Source organism: Camelina sativa, chromosome 5, assembly GCF_000633955.1.
Source record: "Camelina sativa cultivar DH55 chromosome 5, Cs, whole genome shotgun sequence".
In the NCBI taxonomy this organism is placed as follows: domain Eukaryota; kingdom Viridiplantae; phylum Streptophyta; class Magnoliopsida; order Brassicales; family Brassicaceae; genus Camelina; species Camelina sativa.
Genome location: NC_025689.1, coordinates 17,500,638 through 17,506,829, shown reverse-complemented (window position 1 = coordinate 17,506,829; position 6,192 = coordinate 17,500,638).

Below are 6,192 nucleotides of genomic sequence, written 5' to 3'. Positions count from 1 at the left end.
TCGGGTTATCATCAGATACCGATAGATGAGGCAGATGTGAGGAAGACTGCTTTCAGGACGAGGTATGGGCACTATGAGTTTGTGGTGATGCCCTTCGGATTGACTAACGCACCAGCAGCGTTTATGAGATTGATAAACAATGTGTTTCAGGAGTTTCTGGATGTATCTGTCATCATTTTCATCGATGATATCCTGGTTTATTCTAAGAGTCCTGAGGAGCATGCAGTGCATTTGAGGGCGGTTATGGAGAAGCTGCGGGAGCAGAAGTTGTTTGCTAAGTTGAGCAAGTGTAGTTTTTGGCAGCATGAGATGAGCTTTCTGGGTCACATTGTTTTTGTAGAGGGGGTTTCTGTAGATCCAAAGAAGGTTCAGGCTATTAGGGATTAGCCTAGACCGCAGAATGCCACAGAGATCAGGAGTTTCCTTGGATTGGCAGGTTACAACAGGAGATTTGTGCATGGGTTTGCAAGTAGAGCCATCCTATGACTAAGTTGACAGGGAAGGATGTTCCTTTTGTCTGGTCAGAAGAGTGTGAGGAAGGCTTTGCAAGCCTGAAGGAGATGTTGACTACCGCGCCAGTATTAGCTTTGCCTGAGCAGGGAGAACCCTATGTGGTTTATACAGATGCATTTAGAGTTGGTTTGGGGTGTGTTCTGATGCAGCATGGGAAGGTGATTGCCTATGCTTCGCGGCAGTTGCGGGTGCATGAAGGCAACTATCCTACTCATGATTTGGAGATGGGTGCTGTAGTTTTTGCCCTGAAGATTTGGAGATCTTATCTTTATGGTGCAAAGGTACAGGTGTTCACAGATCATAAGAGCCTGAAGTATATATTCACTCAGCCTTAGTTGAATTTGAGACAGAGGCGGTGGATGGAGCTTGTGGCGGATTATGATTTGGAGATAGCCTATCATCCTGGTAAGGCTAACACGGTTGCAGATGCTATGAGTCGGAAGAGGGTAGCTTCGGCTCAGGAGCAGGAGATGGAGTCTCTGGTAGGGGAGATCAGTGTGTTGGCGCTTGTGTGCTGTTTCACAGGAACCGTTGGGTTTGGAAGCAGTAGATAGAGCAGATCTTCTGAGTACGGTGCGGTTGGCCCAGGAGAAGGATTTGGGGCTGGTGAATGCCTCTAAGGATGTGGATTCAGAGTATCAGGTCTCAGATAATGGTACTATCTTGGTGCACGGTCGGGTTTGTGTGCCCAAGGATGAGGAGTTGAGACAGGAGATTCTGAGAGAGGCTCATGCGAGCAAGTTGTCCATTCATCCAGGAGCGACTAAGATGTACCGTGATCTCAAGAGGTACTATCATTGGGTCGGGATGAAGAAGGATGTAGCTAGTTGGGTTTCGAGGTGTGATGTGTGTCAGCTAGTGAAGGCTGAGCATCAGGTTCCTGGCGGGTTACTGAAGAGTTTACCCATTCCTGAGTGGAAGTGGGATATGATCACCATGGATTTTGTGGTAGGATTGCCAGTGTCACGGACCTTTGATGCTATTTGGGTCATTGTGGACCGGTTGACTAAGTCAGCACATTTTCTGGCCATTAAGAAGACTGATGGAGCAGCGGTCTTGGCTAAGAAGTATGTGAGGGAGATAGTCAGGTTGCATGGGGTGCCAGCGAGCATTGTGTCTGATAGGGATTCTAAGTTCACTTCGGTGTTCTGGAAGGCATTTCAGGCAGAGATGGGCACTAAGGTGCATATGAGTACAGCTTATCATCCCCAGACAGATGGACAGTCTGAGAGGACGATCCAGACGCTGGAGGATTTGCTGAGGATGTGTGTGTTGGATTGGGGTGGCCATTGGGCAGATCACCTGAACCTGGTAGAGTTTGCTTACAACAACAGTTATCAGGCGAGTATTAAGATGGCTCCTTATGAGGCTTTGTATGGGAGACCATGTCGTACACCATTATGCTGGACTCAGGTGGGGGAGAGGAGCATGTTTGGTGCTAGTTTTGTTCAGGAGACCTCAGAGAAGATTCGGGTTCTCAAGCTGAACATGAAGGAGGCTCAGGATAGGCAGAGGAGTTATGCAGATAGGAGGAGGAGAGATCTTGAGTTTCAGGTAGGAGACAGAGTGTACCTCAAGATGGCCATGTTGCGGGGTCCGAACAGGTCATTGTCAGAGACTAAGTTGAGTCCGAGGTATATGGGTCCATTCAGAGTGATTGAGCGGGTTGGACCAGTGGCATATAGATTGGAGTTACCTGAGGTGATGCGTGCATTCCATAAGGTTTTCCATGTGTCTATGTTGCGGAAGTGTCTCCGTGAGGGAGAGGAGGTGTTGGCTAAGATTCCTGAGGATCTTCAGCCTAACATGACTTTGGAGGCGAGACCAGTGAGGGTTCTCGAGAGGAGGATCAAGGAACTTCGGAAGACGAAGATTACTTTGATGAGAGTCCTGTGGGACTGTGATGGTGTTGAGGAGCAGACTTGGGAACCTGAGGCAAAGATGAAGGCAAGGTTCAAGAAGTGGTATGAGAAGCAAGCCGCGACTTGAGCTTGTTTAGCCTGGTCCCATCTGTAATCCGTGGCTGGAGCGGGAATGGAGTATTCCAGCCCATCTCTCTTGTTACTCGGTCGCTTGGGATGGTTGGTTGTGCGACTCAGTAACAAGATGAGGTGGTGTTCAGGGTACAAAGTTTCCGTGAGGCGGGATTTTGGAGAAAAGTTTCCTGGAATAGGAATTTCCAAAGTGGAAAGTTTCCAAAAGTGGAAGGTGCTAAATATGGAAAGTTTTATGGGAGTTAGAATTTGTCCATTTTAGCGGTGGGAAGCCTTGGAGGGGCTTTTGTGGCCTTTGTGGCGGACTTTCGAGTCAGTGTGGCCTTTGTGGCGGGCTTTTAGCCAGTTGTGTGGCCTTTGTGGCGGGCTTTTAGCCAATTGTGTGGCCTTTGTGGNAACGGTCCTTCGGGACAGATGGTCTTTGTTACGGTCCTTTGGGACGAGTGGCCTTGGTGGCGGTCCTTTTTAGGACATTTATTGGCCTTGGTGGCAGTCCTTGTTAGGGCATTTTGTTGGCCTTTGTGGCGGCCCTTGTGGCGTGTGTATGATCCTTGTGGGGTCATGGAGTATCCCGGTGAGGTGATATGTGGTTGGTAGGACATTGAGATGTTTTTACGCGAGCCACGGGAAGGAAACCTGGATAGGGATAGGACTCAGACGTGTTCAGAATTGTTTGCTTGCGACTCTTGGGGGACTTAGGTTCTCCTAGTACTGCCATATTCAGAGACTTTGTGGCTCGGGAGTATGGTTGGTATATCGACTTCGGATGACGATCCGGGGGCGCGCTGTAGGGTGGCAACCCGAGAGACGAGTTGGATTTTTCCTTATATATTATGGTATGCGGGTTTAGGCCCGATGAGGAGCCAACTTTTGGCATGCAGACTTAGGTCTGATGAGGAGCCGATAAAAAGTCAAGGTTTAGGCCTATGAGTAAAGGAAAGTCCAAAAGTCGAGAGCAAATGACGCCTGAAGCGTGAGTCTATCGCCTGGAGGTGACCTTCTGTAGATCGATCGGAGGAGTGCGGGCCGTGGAGACGGTTGCACGGGAGTCCTTGGCTGATGGTTGTTCGAGATTCGAGGACGAATCTAGTTTGGTGGGGGAGAATTGTAACATCCGTGAACCGGAATCCCGGTTTGGGAGTTGCATCGGTCGATGCATAGGGTGCATCGGTCGATGCATAGGGTGCATCGGTCGATGCATGTTCAATTCTTTGTGTTTTGACTTAAGTCAAACGCTGCATTTTGGGGTAAAGAGAAAGGGAAAACCCTTAACTCGATTCTTTTTGGTCTCATTCGTGTTTTAGCCGTTTTTGAGAGAAACAAAAAGAGAGAAAAGTTCTTGAGAGTTCTTGGTGATTTCTGGAGATTTGAGGCGTTTCTTGGTGAGATCTGTAGCTGGGATCGTTGTAGGAGCTTCCTAGAGGCTTGTTCTTGTTTGTTTGAGGCTTAGTTCTTCTGTGGCAAAGGTAAGTGCATGACCATGGCTTATCTAAGCTAGAGATCTCTCTGATTTGCTTGTTATGTGTTGTTAGGCTGGTTAGATTGTTGTTTAGGACGTTAGGAAGCTTTCTTGTGGCTTGGGATCGAGTTTTGTGGTTGTAGGAACGAAGATCCGGCGAGAAGCTTCGGGGAAATCACGGTGCTCGACGTTGCGTCGATCGATGCATATCTTGCGTCGGTCGATGCAAGTGCGAGGACGGCGCGTAAACTCTAGGGTTTTCGTGTTACGTCGAGCATGCGTTGGTGGATGCAGATTGGGTATCGGTCGATGCAAGTTACACTTGCATCGGTCGATGCAGCTTCTGTGTCGATCGATGCTTCCCCATTTGGCATCGATCGATGCATGTGTGGCGTCGGTCGATGCTGAGTCCTGGTTTGTTATTTGTCGTTTGTTGATTGTTGTGTGTTGGTTATTGATACTCTATTGCTTGTGTGTATAGCCCAGTAGATGGGAGGATTGCCTTACTGAGTGTTTATAAAATACTCATGCATTGCAATATGTGTTTGTGGTGCAGGTAAAAGCAAAGTGTGATCGTGGAATCAAGGCAATGAAGAGGAGGATGTTCTAGGGACTCGGTTTTATGTTGTCTGGCATTGCTAGGTTGCTAGAGTTGGGTCATTAGAACATTGCTAGGTTGCTGGTTCTATGATTCCTGTTGTTTTGGATATTGATTATGTTGGAATATGGTTATATTTTATTATTGGATTATTATTGAATATTGGTTGTTTATTTCCGCTATTGAATGTGTTTGTGGTTAGGTGGCTAGTGGGTATGGGACCACTAGTTGTAGTTTATTTTATTATATTATATTTATTATTTATTTATTAAAAAAAAAAGGGTCGGTCGTTTCAATAATGTAATTTATTGATTTAATATTTTCGATTAGGCTATTTAAATCTTTTGAGTTAGTCGGTTTGTTAATATTAATATAAATGACTGATTATTACAACAAAAAAACCACTATGAAAAAACTAATGAAATTCCAAAATCAACGTATTCGTGTAAGAATACATTTCACCCATGAAATATGTGAACGTGGTAAAGAAAATATTTATAAAATGTTATAATTTATGGCAATATATATTTTTGTGTGTTTTAAAAATCAAGTTTATATTTATGGTGTATTGAGTAACTATAAAATTTTTGCATAATCTAATAATCTTTCATTTTAAATATATTATGATTTTTTTTGGGTACTAAGTTTATTAATAATGATAAGGGTTATTGTTTCATTCCTTTTTAATAGCACATAGATGAATATACAATTAAAACGTATATTCCTATTTGGTTATCAATATTTTCATTTTTAATGAATAATCACACTAAATGTTGAGATTAACTAATTGACATACTTAGATATATATAAATAATCACACATCATGATATCCCCTAATTTATTGTCTTTTTATATTTATTGGGAATTAAGTTTCTTTTAATGAGTTGGAGATAATTCAGGGGTAGTATACTTCTTTTTATAATCAATTATAATAACTATTGAAAGTTTGTTATTTATATTACTAGGATGTCGGCCGTGCGTTACCGCACGGGAAAGTGAAAACTTGAAATGATTAACATTGTTAATTTCACATTTCGAGTGAAATTTTTTTGGTAATTTTTAAATGTATAATAGAAAAGTCATAAATAATGACTAAGATGAATTAACCAAATTAGTTAAATAAAATATTTGTTATATATGAAAATGAAAAATTGATTCAGTAGAATAATATTAAAGATATATAAATTTTGATTTACTGAATAATATTCAGATAATCAATTTTAAAAGATATTCACATAGAATAAAATTTGAATTATTATTCTATCGAAATTTATAAAAAATAATAAGAGAATGAGGAAGAAAGAGCTCATAGCTGCAACTGACACCAACCAAATTGACTAAAAATATAAATCTATAAAAAATTAGAAATCATCATTAATTACCTAAATTAATACTTGAAAGAGATGATCAATACAATTAGATGGAAAACGACATTAAACAAAAGTTAGATGAATGAATCAATAAATAAAACAATCCAAATTTTTTAACAAAGATGAGTGAATTAATGTCGATAATAAATTGAAAGAACATAATACTGAGAATTTTTAAATTTAGAGGTATTTAACAATAGTCAAATAACAAAAAAACTCTTTTCAAGGTCCATAAATAAATATATATATATATATATA